This window comes from Pan troglodytes, chromosome 1, assembly GCF_028858775.2.
Source record: "Pan troglodytes isolate AG18354 chromosome 1, NHGRI_mPanTro3-v2.0_pri, whole genome shotgun sequence".
Taxonomy (NCBI): Eukaryota; Metazoa; Chordata; class Mammalia; order Primates; family Hominidae; genus Pan; species Pan troglodytes.
Genome location: NC_072398.2, coordinates 94,025,231 through 94,039,121, shown reverse-complemented (window position 1 = coordinate 94,039,121; position 13,891 = coordinate 94,025,231).

Here is a 13,891-nt window from a genome sequence, read left to right as displayed (position 1 = left end):
AGAAACTGAAAGCCTTTCCTCTTAGATCTAGAACATGACAAGGATGCCCACTTTGACCGTTGTTATTCAGTATAGTACTGAAAATTTTAGCTAGAGCAATCAGACAAGAGAAAAAAATAAAGAGGACTGGGCGTGGTGGCTCATGCCTGTAATCCCAGCACTTTGGGAGGCCGAGGCTGGCGGATCACCTGAGGTCAGGAGTTCGAGACCAGCCTGACCAAACATGGAGAAACCCCGTCTCTACTAAAACTAAAAAACTAGCCGGGCGTGGTGGCACATGCCTGTAATCCCAGCCACTTGGGAGGCTGAGGCAGGAGAATCGCTTGAACCCAGGAGGCAGAGGTTGCAGTGAGCTGAGATCGCACTGTTGCACTCCAGCCTGGGTAACAAGAGCGAAACTCTGTCTCAAAAAAAAAAAAAAAGAAAAAAGAAATAAAGAGCATCCAAACTGGAAAGGAAGAAGTCAAATTATCCTTGTTTGCAGGTGATATGATCTTATATTTGGAAAAACCTAGACTTCACGAAAAAAACATTAGAACTGATAAACAAATTCAGTAAAGTTGCAGGATACAAAGTCAACCTACAAAAATCAGTAGCATTTCTCTATGTCAACAGTTAACAATCTGAAAGAGGAATCAAGAAAGTAATCCCATTTACAATAGCCATGAATAAAGTTAAATACCTCAGAATTAACTTAGCCAAAGAAGTGAAAGATCTCTACAATGAAAACTATAAAACACTGATGAGGCCGGGAGCTGTAACTCATGCCTGTAATGCCAGCACTCTGGGAGGCCAAAGTGGGGGGATTGCTTGAGCTTAGGAGTTTGAGACTAGCCTGGGCAATATAGTGAGATCCCATCTCTACAAAAATAAATAAGAAAGAAAGGCTGGGCACGGTGGCTCATGCCTATAATCCCAGCACTTTGGGAGGCCGAGGCAGGTGGATCACCTGAGGCCAGGGGTTCAAGACCAGCCGGGCAAATATGCTGAGATCCTGTCTCTAATAAAAATGCAAAAATGAGCCGGGTGTGGTGGTGTGCACCTGTAGTCCCAGCTACTCAGGAGGCTGAGACAGGAGAATCACTTGAACCTAGGAGGCAGAGGTTGCAGTGAGAGGAGATCACGCCACTGTACTCCAGCCTGGGCAACAGTGTGAGACTCCGTCTCAAAAATAAATAAATAAATAAATAAATAAGAAAGAAAATAAAACACTGATGAAAGAAATCGAAGGAGACACAAAAATATAGAAAGATATTCCATGTTCCTGGATTGGAAGTATCAATGTTGTTAAAATGTCTATACTACCCAAAGCAATCTACAGATTCAAAGAAATCCCTATCAAACTACCAATGACATTCTTCACGAAAATAGACAAAACAATCCTAAAAGTTGTATGGAATCACAAAAGACCCAGGATAGCCAAAGCTATCTTGAGCAAAAAGAACAAAACTGGAGGAATCACGTTACCTGACTTCAAATTACACTACAGAGCTATAGTATGCAAAACAGCATGGAACTGGCATAAAAACGAACACATAGACCAATGGCAGAATAGAGAACCCAGAAACAAATTCATACACCTATGGTAAACTCATTTTTGACAAAGGTGCCAAGAACATACATTGGGGAAAAAAACATTCTCTTTAATAAATGGTGCTGGGATAACTAGATATTCATATGCAGAAGAATGAAACAAGGGAGGCAGATTGCACAGGAAAAAAAAATGGATGAAACTTGACCCCTGTCTCTCGCCATATACAAAAATCTAATCAAAATGGATTAAAGACTTAAATCTAAGACCTCAAACTATGAAACTGTTACAGGAAAACATGGAGGAAACTCCAGGACATTGGTCTGGGCAAAAATTTCTTGAGTAATATACCATAAGAACAGGCAACTAAAGCAAAAATGGACAAATGAGATCACATCAAGTTAAAAAGCATAACAAAGGAAATAACAACAAAGTGAAGAGACAACCCACAGAATGGAAGAAAATATTTGCAATCTGATAAGGGATTAACAACCAGAATATATAAGGAGCTTAAACAACTCTTTAGGAAAAAAATCTAATAATCTGATTTTAAAATGGGCATAAGATTTGAGTAGACATTTCTCAAAAGAAAACATACAAATGGCAAACAGACATATGGAAAGGTGCTCAACGTCATTGATCATCAGAGAACTGCACATCAAAACTACAATGGGATATCATCTTGCCCCAGTTAAAATGGCTTATATCCAAAAGACAAGTAATAATAAATGCTGGCAAGGATGTGGAGAAAAGGGAACCCTCCTACACTGTTGGCGGGAATGTAAATTAGTGCAAGCAGAGTTTACAGATGCCTCAAAAAAACTAAATATAGAGCTACCATGTGATCCAGCAATCCCACTGCTGGGTGTATACCAAAAGAGAAAGGAAATCAGTATATCAAAGAGATATCTGCACTCCCATGTTTGTTGCAGCACTGTTCACAATAGTCAAGATTTGGAAGCACGTTAAGTGTCCATCAGCAGATGAATGGATAAGGAAAATGTGGCACATATACACAATGGAGTACTATTCAGCCATAAAAAAGGAATTAAATTCTGTCATTTGCAACAATATGGATGGAACTGGAGGTCATTATGTTAAGTGAAATAAGCCAGGAACAGAAAGACAAACATCACATGTTCTCACTTATTTGTGGGTTCTAAAAATCAAAACAGACCGGGGGTGGTGTCTCATGCCCGTAATCCCAGCACTTTGGGAGGCTGAGGTGGGTGGATCACCTGAGGTCAGGAGTTCAAGACCAGCCTGGCCAACGTGGTGAAACCCCATCTCTACTAAAAATGTAAACATTAGCTGGGCATGGTGGCTGGCACCTGTAATCCCAGCTACTCAGGAGGCTGAGGCAGGAGAATCACTTGAACCCAGGAGCCGGAGGTTGCAGTGACCCAAGATCACGCCATTCCAGCCTGGGCGACAAGAGCAAAACTCTGTCTCAAAAAATACATAAAAAATTAAAAACAGGCCGGGCACGATGGCTCACGCCTGTAATCCCAGCACTTTGGGAGGCCGAGGTGGGAAGATCACGAGGTCAAGAGATCGAGACCATCCTGGCTAACATGGTGAAACCCCATCTCTACTAAAAATACAAAAAATTAGCCGGGCATGGTGGCACGCACCTGTAGTCCCAGCTACTCGGGAGGCTGAGGCAGGAGAATCGCTTGAACCTGGGAGGCGGAGGTTGCACTGAGCCAAGATTGCACCACTGCACTCCAGCCAGGGCAACACAACGAGACTCCATCTCAAAAAATAATAATAAAAATAAAATAAAATAAAATAAAAATAAGTAAAAAAACAAAAATAAAAATAAAAACAATTGAACTCATGGAGATGGAGAATAGAAGGATGGTTATCAGAGGCTGGGAAGGATAGTAGGGGGATGTAGGGATGGTTAATGGGTACAAAAAATAGCTAGAATGAGTAAGACCTTGTAGTTAATAGCACAACAGGGGGATTATAGTTAATAATAATTTAATTGTACTTTTTAAAATAACTAAAAGATGATAATTGGATTGTTTGTAACACAAAGGACAAATGTTTGAGGGAATGGATACCTAATTTTCCATGATGTGATTATTACGCCTTGCATGCCTACACCAAAATATCTCACGTACCTCATAAATATATACACCCACTATGTACCCACAAAAATTAAAAATAAAACAATTTTTTTTTGAGACAGTCTCGCTCTGTCGCCCAGGCTGGAGTTCAGTGGCACCATCTCGGCTCACTACAAATTCCGCCTCCTAGGCTCAAGCAATTCTCCTACCTCAGCCTCCCAAGTAGCTGGGATTACAGGTGCCCACCACCATGTCTGGCTAATTTTTGTATTTTTAGTAGAGATGGGGTTTCACCATGTTGGCCAGGCTGGTTTTGAACTCCTGACCTCAAATGAGCTGCCTGTCTCGGCCTCCCAAAGTGCTGGGATTACAGGCATGAGCCACCGCACCTGGCCACAATTTTAAACAAGTATAAATAAATAAATAAATAAATAAATAAAACTGTATCAATGGACTTTTCATACTCTGTTACATTATGATTCATTGGTTTCTCTTGCACTTTGCATAGACCCTTTACTCTTGCATAATTTTGTAATATTTGAAGATATTAATATTGACTCACCGAGTGATGCTAATCTTCCAACATGTTGACACTTTATTATACAAATGCTTCTCGACTGACTTCTGATCGGGCTACACCCCCATAAGTCCATCGTAAGTTGGAAATATTGTAAGTCGAAGTGAGTTTAGTGCACCTAAACCACCAAACATATAGCTTGGACTAGCCAACCTCAAACATGCTCAAAACACTTACATTACCCTGGCCAGGCATGGTGGCTCATGCCTGTAATCCCAGCACTTTGGGAGGCCAAGGCGGGCGGATCACGAGGTCAGGAGATCGAGACCATCCTGGTTAACATGGTGAAACCCTGTCTCTACTAAAAATACAAAAAATTAGCTGGGCGTGGTGGTGGGCGCCTGTAGTCCCAGCAACTTGGGAGGCTGAGGCAGGAGAACGGCGTGAACCTGGGAGGCGGAGCTCACAGTGAGCCGAGATCGTGCCACTGCACTCCAGCCTGGGCGACAGAGTGAGACTCCATCTCAAAAAAACAAAACAAAACAAAACCCACTTACATTAGCCTACAGTTGGGCAAAATCATCTAACACAAAGCCTATTTTATAATAAATTGTTGAATATCTCATAAAATTTATTGAATACTATGCTGAAAGTGAGAACAGAATGGCCGTATGGGTACTCAAGTTGGGATTTCTATCAAATGAGTATCGCTTTCACACCATTGTAAAATCAAAAAATCATTTATTGAACCATCATAAGTTGGGGACCATCTATCCAATAAGAACAAATAAAACCGCCAGGTGCGGTGGCTCACACCTGTAATCCCAGCACTTTGGGAGGCCGAGGCAGGTGGATCACGAGGTCAGGAGATTGATACCATCCTGGCTAACATGGTGAAACCCCGTCTCTACTAAAAATACAAAAAATTAGCGGGGCGTGGTGGCAGGCACCTGTAGTCTCATCTACTTGGGAGGCTGAGGCAGGAGAAAGGCGTGAACCAAGTTGGTCCCTGAGTAGTGGCCCCACCTCTTAGAGGGGTGGGCAGCCCCCCTTGTATGCCTGTCAGGCAGTAGGGATTTCTGGATGTCCACAGGTGTCAAGGTAATTACTAGGTCCTTGGGGAAGGTTTCAGGTAGTCAGGTTGTGTTGACTTCATCCCTGCCCTCAGGGCACCCACAGTTCCATAGGGCAACAGGACAAAAGCACATGCAATTAACAAAAACACAGACAAACTTTTAAAAGGGGAGTAGTGGAGAAGGGGCTGGGTGAGTCAGGGTTTCCTAGAGAAGGTAAGCTACAAGAGACGAAGATGGGAAAATATGATAGCCTGAAGGTGGACAGACTCAGGAACAGGTCTGAGCAGCTGAGAAAAACATCTGGATCATTCTGAGGATTCAGCAATTTGGAGTTGATGCAGGGTAGAAGTTGAGTTTCAACAAAGGGCTCAAAGTACAAAAGAGGTGTGTTGCCAATGGGGTTCTTGGTTCTTCTTCTTTTTTTTTTTTTTTTTTTTTTTTTGAGACAGAGTTTTGCTCTTGTTGCCCAGGCTGGAGTACAATGGCGCGATCTCGGCTCACCACAAACTCCACCTCCCAGGTTCAAGTGATTTCTCCTGCCTCAGCCCCCCGAGTAGCTGGGATTACAGGCAAGTGCCAACACACCCAGCTAATTTTGTATTTTTAGTAGAGATGGGGTTTCTCCATGTTGGTCAGTCTGGTCTTGATCTCCCGACCTCAGCTGATCTGCCCGCCTCAGCCTCCCAAAGTGCTGGGATTACAGACGTGAGCCACAGCACCTGGCCCTTGGTTCTTCTTTTAATAAACATTGTTGAACACCTACTCTATGCCAAACGGCATTCTAGTGGACAAAATAGACAAATTCTCTGCCTTCAATGAACCTTATACTCTAGTGATGGGAGACAGACAAGACATACTCTAGTGATGGGAGACAGACAAGACAAAAATAAACATTTAATATACCAACTAAACCTGCCCAGTGGCTCATACCTGTAATCCCAGCACTTTGGGAGCCCAAGGCAGGAGGATCACTTGAGGCCGGAGTTCAAGGTCAGCCTGGGCAACATAGACCTCATCTCTACTAAAAATAAAAATAACATATATTCACCAAGTAGTGAAAAGTACTATGAAGAAAAGTATAGCAAGGTAAGGGGCTAGAAGGTGACAGGCTGTACTGTGTCATATAGCACGATCAGAAAGGCCTGTCTGAGAAGGAGACATTTGCACAGAGACCTGAATGACATACAGAAGAGAGAAGGGTAGATATCTGCTGAGAAAGCGTTTCAGGCACAGGAACAGCAAGTGCAAAGGCCGCGAGGTGGAAACGTGCCTGGCACAGGGGACATGCAGGGTCTGGGGGCAGGATGGAGTGAGTGTGGGGAAGAGAGCAAGGAGGCGACGTCAGAGAGGTGGCAGGAGCCAGATGGTGTGTTGTAACCATGCACTGTAGTCATGCTGGTTAAGCAACATGGTGGGCACAGATGGATCTGAATGTGAACTCCAATTCTGCCTTCATTTATCAGTTGTGTATAATCTTGAGCAGATTAGCCTTTCTTTCATTTAACCCCATTTCATTTTACTGAAACAGGGTGTATTAGTCAAGGGTTCTCCAGATGATCAGAACCAATAGGGTGTGTGTGTGTGTATGTGATCCTGGTGCTGCCCCTCAGGAACTCTCTCTCTTTCCATGTGTATGTATATGGCAAGAGAAAGAGAGGGAGAGGCACAGTGGCTCACTCCTGTAATCTCAGCACTTTGGGAGGCCGAGGTGGGAGGATCACTTGAGCCCAGGAGTTTGAGACCAGCCTGGGCAACATAGCAAGACTCTGTCTCTACAAAAAAATAAAAAATAAAAAATTAGCTGGGCCTGGTGGTGCTTGCCAGTAGTCTCAGCTAGTCGGGAGGCTGAGATGAGAAGATCACTTGAGCTCAGAAGTGTGAGGCTGCATGACCTATAACAGTGCCACTGCATTCAAACCTAAGTGAGAGTGAGACCCCATCTCTGCCAAAAAAAAAAAAGGAATTGTTTCACACCATTATGGAGGCTGGTAAATTCAAGATCTGCAGGGTTGTGGGCAGACTGAAGACCCAAAGAAGAGTCAAGGTGCAGTTCAAGTCTCAATGCTACGTGCTTCTAAACTCCCTCTTGCTCAGGGAAGGTCAGTCGTTTGTTCTGTTTGAACCTTCAACTGACTGGATGAGACCCAACCACATCATGGATAGAGGGCAATCTGCTTTACCTAAACCCTACCAATTTAAATATTTAAATACTAATCTTTCGCTCTCTCTCTCTTTTTTTTTTTTTTGAGACAGAGTCTTGCTCTGATGCCCAGGCTGGAGTGCAGTGGCACAATCTCAACTCGCTGCAACCTCCGCCTCCCCAGTTCAAGTGATTCTCCTGCCTCAGCCTCCCAAGTGGCTAGGATTACAGGCCTGCGACACCATGCCTGGCTAATTTTTTTTTTTTTTTTTTTGAGACGGAGTCTTGCTCTGTCACCCAGGCTGGAGTGCAGTGGTGCGGTCTTGGCTCATTGCAAGCTCCGCCTCCCAGGTTCATGCCATTCTCCTGCCTCAGCCTCCCGAGTAGCTGGAACTACAGGCACGTACCACCATGCCCAGCTAATTTTTTGTATTTTTAGTAGAGACGGGGTTTCACCATGTTAGCCAGGATGGTCTCGATCTCCTGACCTCGTGATACTCCCGCCTCTCAAAGTGCTGGGATTACGAGCATGAGCCACCACGCCCGGCCCATGCCTGGCTAATTTTTGGATTTTTAGTAGAGACGGGGTTTCACCAAGTTGGCCAGGCTGGTCTCAAACTCCCGACTTCTGGTGATCCACCCGCCCACACCTCCCAAAGTGCTGGGATTATAGGCATGAGCCACCTCACTCAGCCTTAAATACTAATCTCATCCCAAAACACTGTCACTGAAATATCCAAAAGAATGTTTGACCACATTCTGTCACTGCACTGTGACAGCCAACTTGACACATAAAATTAACCATCACATGAAGTAAGAATATTGCTCTTATGAGGTTGGTGGAAGGGTTAAAATTGAGGATATCTATAAAGCATGAGTACAGTGACTGGCAAGTGGTAAATGTTCAATTAAAGGTGGTTGTTGTCATCACAAAGGGAAGAAATAATGTTTGTCAAATGCCTAGTATGTCAAGTGCAATGCTAGGCTCTTCTGCACTGTTATTTAATTAAAATCCACATTACCACACACTGAGGTAGGTATTATTATCCCCATTTTACAGTTAAGGAACTTAATGTGCAGAGGGATCACTCACCTTGCCCAAGGACCCTCACCTGGTAAGTGTCAGGGCCAAAACTAGAAATTAAGTCTGTCTGATTTCAAGAAGTGGGCTCTTTCCCCCTGGGGCCAGAGGCTGAAAACAGAAAGGAGGGGTCTCCCTGGGGCGTCACTCCTAGTACCCTCACACACAGACATACACATACCTCGGTTTCAGTAATTTCCTTGAAAAATCCTGAGGCCCCATGGTAACTCTTTTTTTTTTTTCAGACAGAGTCTTCCTCTGTAGCCCAGTCTGGAGTGCAGTGGCACAATCTCCACTTGCTGCAACCTCCACTTTCTGGGTTCAAGCTATTCGCCTCCCTCAACCTCCCGAATAGCTGGGATTACAGGCATGTATCACCACACCCAGCTAATTTTTGTATTTTAGGTAGAGATGGGGTTTCTCCATGTTAGCCAGGCTTGTCTCAAACTCCTGACCTCAGGTGATCCGCCCGCCTCGGCCACCCAGAGTACTGGGATTACAGGTATGAGCCACCACACCTGGCCCCCATAGTAACTCTTAACCCAGAAAAGGGGAATGTGGAAGGGTTTATTTCTGTAGGATCTGGGCCTCTATGGACAGGAATCCTGCCCTCCAGCTCCTCCTGACAGTGCAGCCTCTTCCTAAAATGGATAGGGTAACCTTTGCCAGCTCTTCTCTCCCAAATTACCTGATATAAGAGTTCTCAGCTGGGCGCGGTGGCTTACGCCTGTAATCCTAGCACTTTGGGAGGCCAAGGCACATGGATCACCTGAGGTCAGGAGTTCGAGATCAGCCTGGCCAACATGGTAAAACCCCATCTCTACTAAAAATACAAAAATTAGCCAGGTGTGGTGGTGCACGCCTGTAATTCCAGCTACTCAGGAGGTTGAGGCAGGAGAATTGCTTGAACTCGGGAGGTGGAGGTTGTGGCGAGCCGAGATTGCACCACTGCACTCCAGCCTGGGCGACAGAGGGAGACTCCGTCTCAAGAAAAAAAAAGAGGAGTTCTCAGAGAAGGGCTTCTCACAGACCATGAGGGCCATTTGGCTCAGGCCTTATTGACACATAAGGCCTCAAATTCAGACTTCTGATGTTATCTCCAAGTGTGGTTACAGTCACGCTGTTACTCTGATAGAACAGAATGTAAGGACTTACCATAAAATTGATTTAACTTTTATTATGGAATTTTCAAATATATACAAAAGGAGGGCCAAGTTCGGTGGCTCATGCCTGTAATCCCAGCACTTTGGGAAGCTAAGGCAGGAGAATAGCTATACACACACACACACACACACACACACACACAAGTAGAAAGAATAGTACAATGAATCTGGTATGCCTATTATCAGAAGACATTTCTTTTTTTTCAACTTTTATTTTAAGTTTGGGGTACATGTGCAGGATGTGCAGGTTTGTTACATAAGTAAATGTGTGCCGTGGTGGTTTGCTACACAGATCATCCCATCACCCAGGTACTAAGCCCAGTATCCATCAGCTATTCTTCCTGATGCTCTCCCTCCCCTACCCCTATCCCTCTGAAAGACCCCACTGGTGTGGTTCCCACCATGTGTCCGTGTGTTCTCATCGTTCAGCTCCCACTTATAAGTGAGAGCATGTGGTGCTTGGTTTTCTGTCCCTGTGTTAGTTTGCTGAGGATAATGACTTCCAACTCCATCCATGTCCCTGCAAAGGACATGATCTCATTCCTTTTTATGGCTGCATAGTATTCCATGGTGTATATGTACCATGGTGTATATAGTATTCCATGGCGTATATAAACGTATTCCATGGTGTATATGTACCTCCATGGTGTATATTTTCTTTATCCAGTCTATCATTGATGGGCATGTAGGTTGATTCCATGTCATTGTTATTGTGAATAGTGCTGCAATGAATATACACGTGCATGTATCTTTATAACAGAATGACTTCTATTCGTTTGGGTATATACCCAGTAATGGGATTGCTGAGTCAAATAGTATTTCTGCCTCTGGGTCTTCGAAGAATAACCACACTGTCTTCCACAATGGTTGAACCAATTTTCACTCCCACCAACAGAGTAAAAATGTTCCTTTTTCTCCGCAACCTTGCCTGCATCTGCTGTTTTTTGACTTTTTTTTTTTTTTTTTTTTTTTTTTTAGACAGAGTCTCGCTCTGTCACCCAGGCTGGAGTGCAGTGGCACAACCTCAGCTCACTGCAACCTCTGCCTCCTGAGTTCAAGCGATTCTCCTGCCTCAGCCTCCTGAGTAGCTGGGATTACAGGCGCACACCACCATGCCTGGCTAATTTTTTTATTTGTAGTAGAGACAGGGTTTCACCATGTTGGTCAAGCTAATCTGGAACTCCTGACCTCAAGACATCCACCCACCTTGGCCTCCCAAAGTGCTGGGATTACAGGTGTGAGCCACTATGCCCGGACGTTTTTTGACTTTTTAATAGCCATTCTGAGTGGCAAGAGATGGTGTCATTGTGGTTTTGATTTGCATTTTTCTAATGATCAGTGATGTTAAGCTTTTTTTCATATGTTTTTGGTCACATGTATGTCTTCTTTTGAGAAGTGTCTGTTCATGTCTTTTGCCCACTTTTGGAGGCTTTTTTTTTTTTTTTTTTTTTTTCTTGAGACAGAGTCTGGCTCTGTCATCCAGGCTGGAGTGCGGTGGCTCAATCTCGGCTCACTGCAACCTCCACCTCCTGCGTTCAAGCGATTCTCCTGCCTCGGCCTCCTGAGTAGCTGGGATTACAGGCACGCACCACCACGCCTGGCTAATTTTTGTATTTTCAGTAGAGACAGGGTTTCACCATGTTGGTCAGGCTGGTCTCGAACTCCTGACCTCATGATCCGCCTGCCTCAGCCTCCCCAAGTGCTGGGATTGCAGGCGTGAGACACCAAGCCCAGCCCCTTTGCTCATTTTTTAATAGGGTTGTTTGTTTTTTTCTTGTAAATTTGTTTCAGTTCCTGTCACAAGACTTTATAAAATAGGACCTGCAGTACCCTGTAAAGGAAAATTTTCTATAAATTCTGTAATGATCTTGTGGATAGCCAGGTGCAGTGGCTCACACCTGTAATCCCAGCACTTTGGGAGGCCGAGATGGGCTGATCACCTGAGGTCAGGAGTTCGAGACCAGCCTGGCCAACATGGTGAAACTCCATCTCTACTAAAAATGCAACAAAATTAGCCAGGCGTGGTGGCGCATGCCTATAATCCCAGCTACTTGGGAGACTTAGGCAGGAGAATCACTTGAACCCAGGAGGCAGATGAAGGTTGCGGTGAGCCGAGATAGCGCCATTGCACTCCAGCCTGGGCAACAAAAGCGAAACTCCGTCTCAAAAAAAATAAAAACAAAAATAAATCTTGTGGATAGCATAATTGTATTGTAATTTTGTGTGAAAAAGTGTTATCTGGCTGGGTGCAGTGGCTCCCGCCTATAATCCCAGCACTTTGGGAGGCCTAGACAGGAAGATTACTTGGGGCCAGGAGTTCGAGACCAGCCTGGGAAAAACGCTCTTCCAAAAAAAAAATGTGTTAATTTATCAAACGTAAACGTGCCTGTTTTTCTCATTTCCAAGTGTATCTGAAACCTCCACAGACAGTAGGGACCTAGACTTCTCTCCATCTTTCAGAAGTCGTGTCTCCAAGGGAGCAGTTGCTGAGATCTGTGGGTCGTTTCCCACCCTGCCCCTGGCCCCCTGCAGAGGCTGGGGTGGGAATAGCTGGCTCTTCAAACCCTGCCCAAAGCTCTGAACTCTGCCTCCTGCCAGTGGTCAGGCCTCCTCCACCTGACCCTTCACCCGAGGTGACGGGATGCCTAACCATAGGGCCAGCTGGGGGGCTTCTCTCTCTGCCTCTGCAGGAACTCAACCAAATAGCATTTACAGAGCAACCTCTATGTGGCCAGCTGGCTTTCAGCCCTGGGGGTGGGAGGTGCGGGAGTGGCTTTGGGAACCTGATCCCGATCTCGGCACTGCCCCCTGAGAAACTTCCAGGCTGCTAGGAGAAAAGCAAAGAAAGGTACCTAAAGCAGAGCTATTAAGTGCCCCAACTGTGCCTATGTGAGAGTCCCACCATTGTTTGCTTGGGAGGCAGATCCTAGTAAGCCTAAGTCAAGGAGGAGTGCGCACAGGGCACCGGCCAGCCCGGAGGTCCCCGAGGGCAGGGCCTCCAGGCTTCCCATTCTTTCGCAGTTCCCACAGCGCTCAGGCCCCACTGGGCTCATAATAAGCTTCAATGCCCGCTTTTGACTGAACCTTCCCCTTTGTATCTGTCTCTGTGTCTCTCAGCATCTCTGTCTCTACGGGTCTCTGGCTCTCTCTTGTTTCCCAACATCCTTCCCGAGCCCCTGGGGAGCAGAGCTGGGGGAGCCCGGCAGTGGGAACGGGACAGCGTCCTGTTCTCACCAAGGACAATAAGGGCCGGAAAGGGCTGGAGCCAAGGCCTGGCGCAGACTCCCCCTCCCTGCCTGCCCTGGGCGCCCCCACCCTCCCGCCCTGACCCGCCAGCACGGCCTAAGTGCCAGTCCTCAGGGAGTCAGCCTCCTTGCCCTTGGTCTCACATTCCTACTGCTCTCCCTTTTCTCTGGAGGCATCCCTTCTGCCCCCAGGAACCCGCAGAGCGAGCGCCCTCCCGCACTCCCCGCAGCCCCATCCCCTGCATTATTTACTCCTGTTTCCGGAGCTGGCTGCGGGCGCCGGCGGGTGTTAGGGCCACGTGTGAGGGAGCAGGAGGAAACATCTGGCTTCCCTCTGTCCCCTAGGGGCGGGGACGCCTCTCTCTCCCTCAGGCCTACCGCCTCCTCCGGGGTGGAACTGAGCCCCAGAAGTCCAGGGGCCAAGAGGTTAGCACCTTTGCCCTTCTCACCCTCAGGGCTCTGGCAGCCATGGAGTCCTCACGCCCCCTTACTTAATGATGGTGATTAGGTGGCTGTGATACCCCTGCCAGGGTTAATTGGCAGGTCAGGTGCAGGCAGCCTGCAACCAGGCAGGGTGCAGAGCTGCGACGTTGGCGCCAACCTGCCTTGTAAATGTACTCATTCCCTGAGGAAGGCGTCATTATTCGTGGGCCACATGCTGCCCGTGGTGCCTACGCAGTGGGTGGCAGTAGGTGCTCAGATCCCTTGGCACTGCCCTGGCACCTGCTCTCCGGCTCCTCCCCACCCTCCTCTAGCCATAGAGATGATGCTCGCTGCTGGTCCCCACCAAAGCCAGCTCTCGTTGTGGAAGGCATGGTGCCCTCTGGTGGCCGGATCCCCAGTCTCCCCCCATCCCGCCCCCCGCCACTCCCTTCCCCCATCCCCGCCCTAGGCTGTGTCTGTGCTCACCTGGACTGGGACCTGACCCTCTGCCCAGTGCTCCTACGGGTTAGGACAAAGTCGAGGTTTGACAGTGAGACTTAGAGCCAATCCAGCCTCCCCTTAGGCCCAGAGACCAACTTGGACAACCTCGTCCTCTCCCAGAGGGTCTCATACATCACAA